We start from the raw sequence: 16240 nt of genomic DNA, 5'->3' as shown, positions 1-16240 counted from the left end.
TTGTCAGACCTTATAAATACTCAGTATGTCACGTGATATTTACCATACTTTGTGATTGGACAGGTGATTGGAATGTTCCACTGTGAAAGATAGCCCATTTTGGTTCATAAAGAAATGTTTGTTCACACATTGAAACAAATGAATGACAAGAATAGTTTAATATTATTTCGTTCACATGATTATTAAATATTTAATAGAAACATAAATTAAAACTTGCCTGTCTTTAAATTAAATGATTACGAACATAATCGATCAGTCCCATAAGGGTCATATCATGTTAACACGGCCGTGTACGGGGTTGTCGGGATACGAGAAGGTGAGTTATACTGTCTTTACAGGGTGGACATTGTTCTTTGTCAGTGCATTGAGACTTGCTAGATGTTATATTTGCAAAGTGGTAAATTATCTTGACTTTATAATAGATAAGGCATTCAAATTAACCCATATGTCGATATTCGAGCTCGAGAAGTAACTACTGACACACCGTGCCATACATTTCATGGCACATACTAGCGACTATATCCTAGGCACTGAGTTCTTTCAAACACAATCGCGATGTTGAGGCCTAGTTATTGCATTGGTGAACAAAGTTACCGAAGCCAGTCTTAGTCTTAGTAAAGATTAATCGTATTTGCCCTTTAAACCTCATTGACTGCCAATGTTGCTAATATGGCCGACACTTGCGACCATACCACAGGTCAGGAGTGTATCAGGGGAAGTATTCATTCAAAATGTGATTCATTCACGAATAACAAGTCTTTTGATAAATGGATATATTTACAATATTTTTCTTTTTACGATCTTAAAAGCGGCCCCGAGTAACCGAGTGGTCTAAAGCGTTCTCCGTTACGGATCAGAGCCATCTCTCCTCTGTCTGCGTAGGTTCGAGTCTCGGATTCGACCAGTGTGGGTATCTGATAAAGCTTGCCAGTAGCTTCTCCAGGGTCGGTGGTTCTTTCTGGGGATTTCTCGGGTTCTTCCTCTACCATTAATACTGGCTGTCATGTATCTTGTGCTGAAATATGGCGTTAAACCCTACAACAACAACAACAACGATTTTAAAAGAAGAAGGTGGAAAATCGGTTTCCCCAGGATCTTCAAGATATGGGTGATTTTATTTTGCATTATCCCTACGTTTTTCTCTTAAGCACGTATTATACTGGAGGTAAAATACCATTGCTTCCACTCTCTGTCAGTTCTTCCCAGTGGTAGATATGCTAACTGGTATAAGTAGTTATAACTGAAAAAAAAAACATCAAACTCATGTATTCATAAATTGAGGTGCAAAACAATTGACAAACATTTAAACTTTTAGAATTGAGCACGTGATTGACTTAGTTTTTATCATTTTGTCCTTCATAGTGAATAAAATCCTTCCAGACTGTTCATCTTGTTAACAAACTATACATTTATAAATAATAACATACTGAAATATATTTCCAAGACGAGAATGTTCTATTGAAATATCTCTATGGAAAGTTAGTATATCTTGCTTTCCTCAATATTCCCAACACTTTATTAATATCTGTTACATATGTTATTAGATCTGAGGGGCCTCTAGTAGCAAAGTGGTCTAAAGTTATTGATCACTACCATCTCACATCTGTCTGCGTGGGTTAGTGTATCGGTGTCGGCCAATGTGGGTATGTGAGATAGCTTGCCAGTAGCTTCTCGTGGGTCAGTTGTTCTTTTCGGGGTTTTCCCGGGTTCTTCATCCGCCCTTTTATACTGGCCGCCGTGTATAGCCTGCCGTGTCCTGAAATATGACGTCAAACCCTACAACAACAGCAATAACAACAACAACAACAACAACAACAACAGCAATCAAATTGGAACCATAATGTTACCTTTTCCTTACCAGAAATCTTATTAATCATTAAAAGCTTGGAATAGGTTGTAATGTATTTAATCATAATATCTGGATGAAATTACGTCTCAAGCCAGAATTGCTTAAATTGGAGAAAATAGGGTGAAGTCGGTATGACAAGTTTAAAATAGTCGCAATTGACTAGTATTTTTGAATATATTCGTGTGAGATTGTTAAAATGATGATGAAATATTATTGAAAGTCTATTTTAAAATAAATAGCAATGCTTTTTAATTTTAACTTCACCACGGATGACATATTTTATAATATGAAATGTGAATCTTGAAAGTAGGATATATTCTAAAATTAGCACCATCTGCCATAAGAGAGGTTTTTATTTATTTTATTTATGCAGTGAACTATTTGACAGGATGGTAATGTTGTTAGTAATATAACAATATATTTCTACTGAATGCTTCATAATGGGTCACAAAAATTCAGTTTTGCTCTCTTTTGTTTTCGGTATAAATTATTGACATGAATTTCGTTGTTAACAATGTTGATTCTGAGTAGTGGTGATCATGAAATTAGCACTAAAATTAAATACAGAACATACGACTTCATTTTTTATCTTAATACTATCCAATTTGAAGTGAAAAATTGACACAAAACTCAACATTTTATTTTTTTATTATTCCATTGCACTTAAATAAAACAAGTTTCAGATAATGTCATGAAATTAATGCAAGGCAATGTAAAGAACACCTTTTGGGGCAGGTTAAGTGAAATGGAAGACTAGAAGCAGACCATTTCTTCATGATAACCCCTTTGCTTAGACCATGTACGTATTGGGATTCTCCAACATATGTGAATTATGAAAAACGCTTTACTTCTAATGAATCAAATCATATTTTTGTAATGATATTCTAGTTCATGCTTCTTATGTTGAAAACGGAATATAGTTTTTTTATGCAAACTTAATTGGTATTATGGTAGCTGATTAAACAGTTAAATTTGTTTCATATTGACGATTGGTGGGGCTAAAAATTATCCAAAATTACTTTGTTTCACAGTGAACATTTTTTCCAGATTTTGGGAAGGAGGCCAGGATGTTGATTCCAATGATTCAAAACAAAATAATTTTGAAATATGCGAAAATATACAAAAATATGCTCACTTTTTACAGTAAACAAGAACTGTGACAAACATGTGTACAGTTCTGATCATGTTAATGTATACTCACGAAGTGCTTCTAAAAATCATTCATGTTATCCATGGTGACAGTTGAATTATTGCAAAGGGACATAACTATTCAATCTACTTGGGGAATGCGCAGATTGGTCTGTTAAAATACCATTTAAAATAGTTTAACCCTATACATGATGTAAGCGCCTTTGGCAACCTCTACTACACTGTCATGGACTCTCCATTGGAGGCCTCTATCCGATTCGTATGGAAGCGCCTTTTGACGCCTCTTCACCATTCTCACGGAGGTTCCTTTCGACCCCTGCGCTTTAAATCCGCCATTTTGAGCAGGTTTTCATAACGCCATCTTCGGGGACCCTCCTTCCCCTTCATTAGGTACTACATTTATTGGTGTGAATGAACATTACGTCAAATCACGTGGTCGCTGTTTGAGATCAGCCCGAAATCTGCTATTTAAAGTAACTGGGTCGTATTATCTACTCCCCAAAATAGAGGCCCGGATTTCGTTAATTACCTTCTTGAGTTTACACGATCAGAATCACAAATATTAATGCTCAATAACTTAAGTAAAGGTTCTGATAATGAAGTAGGCAGCAATTAGGTTTTATAAATTTTCAAATTCAGATGATTTCTTGATGTAGACGCAGACAAAGAACTTGTGAATCTAGAGTATGAGAAATGGCAGCATCGGTTGGTTATGCGGCTTGACTGAATTGGTAGTGAACGAGTTCTCTCAAGATTTTAAAGCAGATAAAAAGTATTTCCGTGAAAAAAATAATAGATTTCCAACAATCAGATTTTACTCCTAAGTCTTTCTGTTCATAATATATGTGTACTATACAAGTAAAATGGTTAAAATTGATCTTAAACGTTAACATATACTACACTGCTTAACAGTTAAAAGGCAGACCTTTGTGTATGGAGTCAAACATGATGATGATGATGATGATGATGATACTTTAATTAGCGTCGCATTGGCCAATCAGGCATGCGCGACGATTTAATGCCCGCACAGCGGGCGTATCAATTACTCACGGTGGAAGGAAAATGTACCTCATCTGCCACCGTGCTTATGCAGGCAAGTTGTGCTGATTAATTTGTCCGATTCCGGGACATACGGTGGGCGGGAATATAAATACACATGCCCATCGTCTTAGTCTGTATCTAGTATATTGGGGATAACATCCCATTCATAGCTAGTGATGTTCAACACCATTAGTCAAAACAGCATACAAGGCCTACTTCAATTTAAAAAAAAAATGCCTATTTGATGAAGTCTTTTCAAATAGATAAAGTGCTACAACGATGCAACATTCTAAAGCGCATTAAAAAATCACAGTATTACTTCTTGTACTTTTTGAGATAATGCTCCCTAAAAGTGACATATCTTATTATAACACTTATCAGGAATATTTAAAATGTAACTCTTTCCATGTTTATTGCTTTTTATAGCTTTGTACTTCTACCCAAGACCAATAAATGTCTGTTAGTTTAATATTGTCATGCAATAATTTATATCCGAGAATAACTCTGTTAACTTTACTTATATATACAAAATGTGTTAAGAATTTGAAAAAAGACAAAATCTTACAAAACATCCAGCATGTTCTCAAGTTTATAAACCAGAATATTTGATTCATTGTCACAGATGTGTAGGTTATTTTTACACAGTTTCATCTATTCATTCTCTACTAAATGAACTACTACTTTTGTGATGTACAACATTGCAATCAAATAGACAAGATGTTTTTAAAAATGACACATTTGCACTTTTCTTTCTACTGAAATTGGCATATAGACTGGGGTTTGAAAGCATATCACCAGAAAATATACAGACGCTTTTAATCAAGGTAATCTCTGTTTCAAAGTGATCTACATGTGGTTTAAAAAAACATCAAAAGCATGTTTCAAAAATATTAACATTTCCTATATATTTAACTGAAAAATTATTTCAGTTTTCTCAGAATTTTAAGGGGAATTAATCCCCAAAAATCGGGGCCCAACTTTTCTTGAAATTTAATATTTTTTCTTTGAATAATAAAAAACATTATACATATTTTTCTTATTAAAAGCATGACAAGATGCATATGCCAGTTCACTCAATTCCAATTAGAAAATGTCTGCCAAATACTGTACAATGCAGTCTGGTGTATAACACTTTACAATCCTGTAGTTTTCACAAGGTAAAAATATCTGCGGCTGCGAGTTACAATCTTAAGCATATGCACATATATGTATAAAAGCAGGAATTATTAACCTGTGTTCGTCTACACAAATAGGAAATCAATTTGCTAGAATAAAAAAGATTAAGAATACAACAAGAACAAAAAACAAACATGACAAATGTTCAGATACTTGTCTTGTTCACTCTCTGACACAAGGTCTACAAACATAGAAATGATTTCCCCAACACAGTGCCTGAAAAAGTCTATAACAAAACGTGACCAAACTATGATGAATTGACAGACAAGATTCTAAAAATAATCCAAATTTTCAGATGACACAGGTGGATAAAGCTTGAGCAAACTTTCCAAAGACTGAAATGGGCAGTTTGGAATGGGATGACTCGAGTCTTCAAACAGGATATCACCTTCTAGGAACACTAGGTGTACATACACATCTGAAAGACAATTTATGCTCAAAATGTATTTCAATTGTATGGAATTAGTACATATTAATTTGTATCAAACTTGTTTAAAGTATCAGTTGAGTTTTATTGATAAATGAATTTATGAACTTATGTTGTTTATGTCGATATTCACATGTTTTTTCATTTTCTTAAGGGCTTTAACATTATTTTAACTATTGTAGGAACAATTTGGGACAAGGGAATTCTATATTTCCTATATATCATACTCACTGAAAGTGCATTAATAAACCAGTAATGATTACGTACAAGCACTATTACCGTGAATTTAGAGGGGTAGTGTGCTGCAAAACGCCCATCATCTTTAAATACTGAAATTGGCATATAGCCTGGGGTTTGAAAGTATAAAATAATGAATAACTGGTTAGAGTAATTAAATTGACAGTACGTATCAAAATAAAACAACAAAATATAGAAAACCTTCGGTCAGATTGTGTATTCATGCGTATGGCTATTTATTGTGCAATCCGTACTGCATTCTCCACGTAAAGTTGCATCCCCAATTAAAGTTTAGAAACAACAACGGTATTATTAACATAATTTATAAAACCTGTGCAAATAGTTTCCATTTAATACATCCTAAATTAAATGTTCGTTGAAAATAAGTAATGTAACAACCGATTATCACTAACCTAACGTAAACATGAGATGAGCCATAACTGCAATTTTACTCCAGGGGACCGATTATCGTGGAGCCTTCATTTCAAACTTCGGCATATTAACTCATTGCAAAAGACAAGAGTTGGGGCTCATTCAATGCAGAAAGAAATGTTTTATCTATTTGACATAAGGGCATGTGCAGTGTATTGCCATAAGTGACCAAGATTAGTTCATATCACCACACTGATATATAGCACCTCAAGGACATGGCTTAGGTCTTCACGAGAGAGATCAGCACCATTTTTCAGGAAGGTAGAGCCTCCCTAGGAACTATTTTCCTATCCCATTGTCACCTTTTGTAGCTATCGACATTGAAACGGAATGCATTTTTGCTATAAAACATGGTAGTGGTCCTATCAGAACTTTAAATCTGAATGTGTTATTAGTTATGGAAACAACTGCCTAAGTACACAGTAAATATGGAACATAGCACCTGGCATTGTTTCTTTAGTGTGTACACCTATATGCATCTGGACAGGCATATTGCTGTTTGCTGCCATAATGAGCTGTGTTGCTTCACTACCCCTGGGAAAAATGTGATCAGTTGTACAGACCCAAACTACCATTTGTTTTAAATACCATTATTTAGTCAAATTTTTCTTTCTAAAATTTATCAAACTGAGTTTTAAAACTTGTATGAAAATTTGAGTTTTCAATAAAACTTATTTTTTAAAATTTAAATGTTTATTTAAAATGCCATTACAATGTATTGTATCAATATTGTAAATTTCAACATACTATCAGACAGGTTGTATCCTATATTACAAATAGGTTTGTACTGCATTGAAACATTCCTATAATTAAGGAAGATATTGCAAATTTAGTTTTGGTTTCTCAAGAGCAATTGGACCAAAGCTTGCACCCTGTGGAACACCAGCACTACATACTTTCTGACGGGTGCCACATGTTTTGTTTGCAAGGAAATTCAGAAAGACTCCATGTATAAAGTTGAAATAGGTGTAACAAGCAAATATGCAAGTTTGACTAAACTTGGCTTCAAAAGGGGGGCCTGTCATGAATCGGGTCAATATTGGTACTTCCAGTTCAGTACCCACAAATGTAGTTCACATTTATTTTTAGAACATTTTTCCTCTCTCATTTTTGTGGTGAGATAAGAGTTTTATTTATACATTTTTGGTAGGGGTTTAAATGTAATTATTTATTCTTGATAACATGAGCTCGGGGTGTTGGTGTCTGTGTGTATTTCAGCGACAGTGCAGTGAGTAACAAGCCCTTCGTGATGATTTGGAAGTGAAATCTGTGTTCTGTGGAACATAGCACCTCTCGTTGTTTCTTTAGTTTATACACCTATTTCCATCTGGAATGGCATATTGTAATTAGCTTCTAAAATCATTGTGAGCTATCCTGTTTCACTACCCCACGGAAAAATGTTATCAGGTGTACAGTCCCATACTCCCATTTGTTTGAAATAACATTCATTAGTCAACTATGCTATCTAAAACTTGTCATATTGTCTTTTAAAACTTGTATGAAAATATTTTTATTATAAAAATAGTTTTTACAATTCAAATGTTTATTTAAGTTTCCAATAGATTTAATTTATCAATTTCTTAATTTCAGAAAACTTTCAGTCAGGCCTTATCTTGTGTTACAATAAGGGTTTTACTTCATTGAAAAATTCCTTTAATTAAGGAAGATGTAGGAAATTTAGTCTTTGTTTCTCAAGAGGAGTTTGACGGAAACTTGCACCCTGTGGATCACCAGCAATACACACTTTCTGACAGCTGTCAAATGTCTTGTTTGCAAGGAAATTTAAAAAGACTTCAGGTAAATTGTTGTGGCATTCAAATATAAAAGTTTGACTAAATTTGGCCATAATGCAAAATTGGCCTGTTAGGAATCAGACCGCGTTTAATGTTCCGGTTCAGTACCCACCAATGCAGTCGCAGCCTATTTTTAGAGCATTTATTTCCCACTATCCATTTGGTGGTGATACAAAGGTTAGATTTAGGCATTCTTGGTATGGTTTTAAAGGGAATTAGTTATTCTTTTAAATGAGTGATTTGTTGTGGCTGTCAGTGTATGTTTCGGCGACAGTGTACACTGTGTAATAATGTATTGGTGATGATCAGGAAGTAAAATCTGTGTTCCATTGCACTGCGGGTTTCTTTACAGTCCAGCCTCTCCAAAAAATGACGGTCAACCTGTGACATGAACTACTCAGTAAGGTCATCTTTGAAGGTATTTTAGATTAACAGATAATTTTTATTGATTGTCACACAGCGAAATGTTCAGTAGTGAGGAACAAAAGATGCAATGATGGCTATTTGTCAAATTGTGTCAGAGAAAATATGTTTGTAAGTCAACATGAGGCCTTCATTTAATATTGTGCCTTAAGGACATTCAAACTATGGTGTTGGGGTCCAAACAGTAAATATATGTTTGTATTATGAGGTAATTTCCTGAGTAACACATACCTGTTTATATAGCTTCCAATAATTGTTCATAAACATAGTCATAAGGTATTTAATAAGAGGACAGAGATACAAAATTTACACTAGAACCTTTTCAAGTTCTCTACTAGATCATTTTAATCTGTCAGAGAATGAAAATCAGGTCAAAGGGATAAAATGAACTTTCCCCAGCTATATCTACCCTTGTATGTAAGAAAACAGTCAAATGATATAATTTGAACGCAATCTGCATTTCATTGTATTGTTCAGTTTGGTTAAGGTTTTCATTGATGTAGTGCGGTATTGTGGCCCATATGATATTATGGGACTTCTAATGAGTTATTTTACTTTATGCATTATTAATCATTAATAACATTTTTAACTGACACTCTAAAAATTATGCAATCGATATTCAAACAGATCATTTAAATGTAACTATATACAGCTGATATTAACATGGTTACATATCCCACATGAGCAGATATCCATATAGTTTATAATGTTTGGGATCCAAATAATACATTCGATAGATGATATACGCTGTCACTGTACCCATAATAAATCTGTAAGGTACATATCTAACTGTGTTTACTTAAATATCCCAAAATGCTATTTTCATCATGACGATGCTTATGTGTTGTAACATATTTCAATTTGGTACTTCCACAGATACTGGTATTGTGGCATCAGCTTATGTCTGACTCCACTGAATCATTGAACTTAATAATTGGTAACTAACACTCTTAAAAATACACTAAATATGTTCAAACAGATCATTTGAAGCATGTTTGCACATTTGATCTTAGCAATTACATTGCATATATCCCACATATGCCAATATCCATTATTGTTTACAAGTTCTGAGGATCAGAATTTCACATTTAGTTGATGATATAGGATCTATTGGTACCTATAGCTGATCTGTGTGGCAACATTTGGCTCTATTCACTTGCAATATCCAAATTTCCCTCATGAATACGATTGCTTATAGTAATATATTTTAATTGAGTACATTGTCACTCGACTTTCCTGTGTACATGTATGAATTAATGTTTGCACCAAGGATCAAACCTCAATGTCCCAACATTGCCTTAAACGTTATGATATATAGTCTTCTTAATGAGTTGTTTAGCCGGTAACTGGCTAAATATGCTTATAGAAACCTGATACATTGTTGGGATGAATGTATCGCTTTAATTCATGCCTATTGCTTTACACTCCAGAGAGTCACTCTGGCAAGTTAAATATTTTCCCCCGTTCTTGCAACCTTGATGTTATTTTGAAATGCACATATCTAACACATTTTACTTTCATTTACCCAAATCTTACAGTTTATATAATTAAGTGCAACATGTTATACCATTTCAGGTCAAGCCTGGCATCTTGAACAAAGTCTTAAAGTTCGAGCAGTTAGGAAGCTCTCCGGTAGACCGGTGGTGAATGCAAGTTTCATAAGGAAATGTGCAGTGTACTGCCATAAGTGACCAATATTAGTTCATATCACCACACTGATATACAGCAAATCAATGACATGGCTTAGGTCTTCATGAGATAAATTGGCACCATTGTCCTTTAAGGTAGAGTCTTCCCGGAACTGTATTTTCCTATCATATTGTCGGCTTTTGTAGCTATCGACATTAAAATTGAATGCCTTTTTGCAATAAAACTTGGTAGTGGTCCCATCAGAACTTTAAATTTAATTGCGCTATTATTTATAAGAACAACTGCCTAAGTAAATGACACGACAAATGTGGAACATAGCACCTATCATTGTTTCTTTAGTGTGTACTTAATGTATCTGGAGAGGCATATTGCAATTAGCTGACAAAATCTATGTTAGCTATCTTGCTTCACTACCCCTGGGAGCAATATTGTAGCTTGTACATACTCAAGCTACCATTTGTTTGAAATAGCATTCATTAGTAAACTTTGCTGTCTAAAATTTGATGAATTGAATCTTCAAACTTGCATGAAAATTTATTTTTTTTAAAATGTATCTTTCCAAATTTAAATGTTTATTAACATTTCCATCACAATTTAATAATTCAATATTTTTAGATTTTAAACATATTTTCATTACAGGCCTCATTAAGGAAGACATATCAAATTAAATTGTGGTGTCTTTTAAACACTTGGACAAAAACTTGCACCCTGTGTTACACCAGTTCTAAACAATTTATGATATCTGGCACATGTCTTGTTTGCAAGGAAACCCCAAAAATACTTCATGTATAAAGTTGAAATAGGTGTGGCATGCAAATATAACACTTTGACTAATATTGGCTATACAAAATTGGCCTGTTAGGAATCAGACCACAATTAATAGTTCTGGTTCAGTACTCCTCAATGTATTCCCAGTCTATCTTTAGAGCACTTATTCCTGTCTCCTTTAGGTGGTGATACCATAGATAGATTTAGGCATTCTTGTTATAGATTTCAAGGTAAGTGTTTATTCTTTAGAATATGAACTTATGGTGCGGTTGTCTGTGTGTGTTTCGGCGACAGTGTACACTGAGTAATAAGGTCTTGTTAATGCTCTGGAAGTGAAATCTGTATTCCATTGCATTTTGGTCTATTTACAGTCCAGCTTCTCAAAAACCTACTGCTGAACCTATGACAAGAGTTTCACCGTGAAGTCATCTTTGAAGGTATTTTAGATTAACATATAATTTTAATTGATTCGTCCACAGTTGAAAGTTAAGTACTGAGAAACAAAAGTAGAGAGTATATGGTAAAATTAATTGCTTTCTTTGTCCATATACTGTGAAATGCGTACATGACTCAGATCAATTTTAAGATCAGCACTAGCCCGAAACACCATATTTCCAACTATATGCCTACTGTCCATTGTTAAAAGAACAGTACATATATACCCTTAACATACATTTATTTGATTTACGAAAATATCCCCCGACTCCTCATTGCACAAGAAAGTAATGATATTCCAAACAAAATCGTCAGTGTTTAGAAAACCTTGAAGTTGACTAATTAGGCGCACTTGATTCAGACTAATGATAAAAATCCAAATTAAGACGAGTCCCCGAATATTCTAGAAAAGATGGCGTCCTTCATACGATAGTTTATTTTTAATTATATATATTTAATGGTGGATGATCACGCAATGAAAGGATTTGATTGCGTGCTTCTCCTTTTTATTCCTGTACCAGGTCTTTCATAGTGATTATATGTTTTTAAATAATGTTGAGCAACCAGAAGTACGCTTCTCTTTTGCATAGAAATTTCCGGTTGGCTCTGATAATGGTCAATACTTATGTGCTGAGATTTTTTGCTGCAGTCTCAATGTAAAGATAACAGTATCAATCCAATAAGTTATCTGTAAAAAAAGGAAAGATTTTTTTCCGATTTAATGCAAGTCATAAAGATCGTGTAAGTTTACATTATTCTATTCAATCAATTTTTGTTAATAATCATACCTTTGAAGGGCAATAATTCAGTTTATTTAGATCATCACACTGTTCCAAACCATATTCTTTAAACTAAAGAACAGAAAAGGGCGAGAAAAAAAATTTCTTTTTTAAAATCAAAAAATTATTTATTTCCATAGAATGCAAAGTAAAAGTTTATAAAAAAATACAGTATTTTGAATTAAATCCCAGATAGTCCTAGACGTTTGAAGATGAAAGAATTGATGCACTCTCAAGCACGGTCTTTAATGTATCAAAAGCCTCTCGAAATTGTTAGACCAATATAATTTTTATTTACTTAACCAATTAGTCACGGGTTCAGCAATTATCTAAAAACTGGAGCAAGATGTCCGATGATATCTAGCCATACTCAAAAATCGCATCATCTGCGTTATACTGATCTTGATAAAATTAACTTTTGTTTAAATTAATTGTGAAATTTGCATCATTGGTTCTATCAAAGAATTTCCAGGTGTCGTTGGAGATGATGATGTCATCGATGTGTCATGATTATCTAGACCAGATGTAATCATGTAGCCGAAGCGAAGATATTTCCATGATATCTTGTGAATAGTCCAATATAAATTGGTGTCATATAAATCGAGGCTAATCCAGTATGTGTCTAGTCGCGCAAATAGACGGACGAAATATCGTCTCAATCATGAAGTTCGGAGCAGTAATAACCTGATTGAGTCTGCAAAAGTCTACGACAGGTCTCAATTTTCCATGTCTCTTCGTAACCACAAATAGTCTGGAATATAAACCTCGATAGTTCGGTTTTCAGGCTAATTCCACAGTCCTCTTTGCAAAAAACATGGTCTCCTGTAGAAAGTACAACTTGGTTGGATCCCTTAGGATCTCATTCATCAAGCTTGCTGGAGGAACAACGAGAACCTCTATGAAACGACTAAGACAATCCAATAGTTTTTCGTAAATTGGTCGACCCATATCTGGCTTAACAGACGGAGGATAGCCATTAGGCGGGAGGGACGGCAAGTGATAGACGGTTGTCTACAGGTTTGGGGGAGGAAATGCATATGGCTGCCTACAAGTCGCATGGCCACGAGAAGGTTGCCGTTCTTGCTGAGAATTACCCTTCATCCCTACTCTGCTACGCCTCCAGACGGAATAGCGTAGAGATAGGGGCTTACGCGAAGAACATAAGGGCAATGGCACTGCCGTCTGTTTTCTCAGATAGAGAGAAACGACGGCGAACGTGCGCGATATTGCTTCTCGGTGGCGTTTAATAGAATATAGCAGGAATGCAGCCAACCGAGTCATGTCCAGCACGGAGCGTGGACCGTGCTGAAATATGCGGGCTCGGCGCGGTCGCTTTGGCTGATCCAGATGGCTCCAAATGCAATGCCAGTTCACCGTGTACTGGTCTATCCGGTTTGTCGGTCAGACTGCTCTGTTGCGGATTTGACGTCGTAGTTATGGGAAATGACGAGCGACGTATTGTTCGACTAAAATTCAAGACCAGTGAAACCGTATACTTGTTATCTGGACGGCTGTACCTTTTGATTGACAGCCGAGACGGGATATTGCAGATATATAACTGCTGGCCGGGTCGGCTGGCAAAGTCTGATGGTAACATCGTACGCCAGGCTTCAAGGTTCCTAATAATATGCATGTGTGGGATAGGAACTTATGTCCAGTGGTCTACAAAATGCGATAGAAATTCGTCTGACTAGCTCTTCGATATTCTAGATCAGGGTGCTTGCTGTTTTATGAGTATCATAAGCGATTCCAATATGTCTTGAATGGAATCTTTTGGCGCTGCTTTGACTGGATCTGACGTAACCGTGATACTTAGCGCACTTGTATGTATCTTCTTGGTGTGTGGGTGGGGAGTAGTGCAGCATATCGATATTCCCGTAAAAACGGTCAACAATTCCGAACTCTGATAAATGATTAATACGTCATGAACGGAAGATTTGAAAATGTACCCTTTATGTAGCAGCACTTAATTTGTTTTTTGAAGACGTTGGGCCAAACCTCTTTACCCAATATTGCTCAAACGCACCATTAGTGTGAGAAAGTACATTCTGCACCGGTCAGTCACTTCAGGGTATCATCCACGACTTTAAAGCATTAGCACTTGATCACACTTCTCTGTAAATAAGGTGAAAAGAAAAGGAAACTGTGCATACGACAAACAATTGTGGATAATAGACCGACATTTAAAAAAGTTATACAATTGCACCAGCGAAAACGTATGTGACGCCGGGAAATATTTACACCAGGTATATCAACCTCATAATTAGCTATACTGCTGCAAATAAATGTTGAAGAGTCAAAATTAAATATAAATTTCAATCTATTCTTCAGAAACACAATTGGAAGCGACAGTTTATACTGGTTACAGCAGGAATACCGGTCGCCACCGATTATAGATCTTTATGAGTTGCGTACCTATAGGTCATTTAGACGGACATGTCTTTTATCGCCCAGTGGGAGGGGTGGGGGCTGGATTTCCCAGTGTTCATATGATCAGGTAATGTAATTGTTGTTGTTTTTATGGGTTTAACGAAAATGATTAGTACAAACTAAGTTATACATGCCGGTCAGTATGTTTGGTGGGGGAATAATTCGGAAAGAACGTAATGTATTTGACAAAGAAATTAAACAATGAACATGCCATGTGTTGTTGACTTGTTATCCTGAGAATCCATTGTTTAATCGATGTTATTAATACCAGTGGTGACCACTCCTCACCTGGATTATATTTACTTGCTGAATAAGAATTGGGCTATAAAATATAGCAGCACATTCTGTGACATATGATAGGTGGCTACTACTGTCAAACACTGTCCTTCTTCATCATATGAGACCACTCCTGTGGCCTAAGTGGTCAGTGCGTCAGTCTCGGATCCGGGAGGTCTCGGGTTAGAACACCAATTGAGTCATACCAAAGACTTATAAAATGACGCTCAGCATTAAGAGGTTAGTGTTTAGACTGGTCGTCCTAGTGTCAAGATAATGTGACTGGGTGGGACATGTAGCTGCCCCAGTGTTAGACATCACTATCAACTGCCATAATGCAGACATCGTAGCGATATGACTGGAAAATTGTTAAAACTACGTTAAAACTCCAAATCACACAAACGCTCATATGACAGTCTGTAAGTTTCCTGCTTCTGTAATCTGGCCATTATTACAGGAAATGTTCTGGAATGCTTTCTTACCAACCAATCACGAAATGAAATCATACAGACTGTCTGCACGAAGATCAACATCTAATTCAGAGAAGAAAGAAGATCCACAGTGAAATCTTGTAAATGTGATAATGCAGTGAAATTATAAAATCTTTGTTCTAGTTTGATTCCAGACTTGAGAATGCCTCGTCTCCAATGGTTTGCGTCCCTGTATTCTAATTTCATATTTACTACAGCTATATTGGTCATGGATGCATAATGTAATTAATGCATCGAATGCAAACAGCGCTGAATATGAAAGCACTTGAAGATTTCCCTTTGGTCAAAAGCGTACTAACGGAGGCGATAGGGCGGACGGCGGGACTGTCTCCCCGGGCTCCACAGGTCTTGGGCCAACATAACTACAGCGGCAGAGGTCATTGGGCACCAAAGCCAATTGGCCTTTTGTCGTCGCCCCGGGGTTAATTTACCCTTAGTACGGCACTGCCTTTGATCCATTCCTTGTCAACACATGAACCTCCTTACCCTACCATTTGTCATGAAGCAGGCAATCATTAGCGTTTAACTGTAGTGTTGGCTTCTCTGGTGGTTCACTTAAATCCGTGTCTCAGAACCAGCGTATGACATCAACTGAATAAAAATATTCAAGTGTATGAGGCTAACAGGTCATAACATATGAATTACTACACACGATTTTTAAAAGAAATATTTAAGGTTGATTATCAGAGATATCAAAAGATTGTTTGGGTAACAAGACATTTTTAGAGCAAAGCTAAACAAACCATGAATAAAGTCACTCACATAATAAAGAAGCATTGATCGTTCATTCAGATTTAGCTAACTGATGGCATATTATGAAAAGCTTTACTGATATATTTATTAACCTACAAAAACAAGTCACTGATAAACTGTTATTGTTTGTA

The 16240-nt window shown here is 35.6% G+C and overlaps 1 long non-coding RNA gene across 1 annotated transcript; it reads left to right on the top strand.

Annotated features, from left to right (window-relative positions):
• Positions 1–74: 74 nt before the first annotated feature.
• LOC149792207 (uncharacterized) lies at positions 75–10429 on the top strand. The gene is made up of 3 exons (XR_016423526.1): positions 75–316; positions 810–1108; positions 10103–10429. It is a non-coding gene; the product is annotated as an uncharacterized LOC149792207 (long non-coding RNA).
• Positions 10430–16240: the final 5811 nt, after the last annotated feature.

The sequence above is a fragment of the Sinohyriopsis cumingii genome, chromosome 9, assembly GCF_028554795.1.
Source record: "Sinohyriopsis cumingii isolate HCF-2022 chromosome 9, ASM2855479v2, whole genome shotgun sequence".
Lineage (NCBI taxonomy): Eukaryota > Metazoa > Mollusca > Bivalvia > Unionida > Unionidae > Sinohyriopsis > Sinohyriopsis cumingii.
This window is presented reverse-complemented; position numbering and strand designations above follow the sequence as displayed.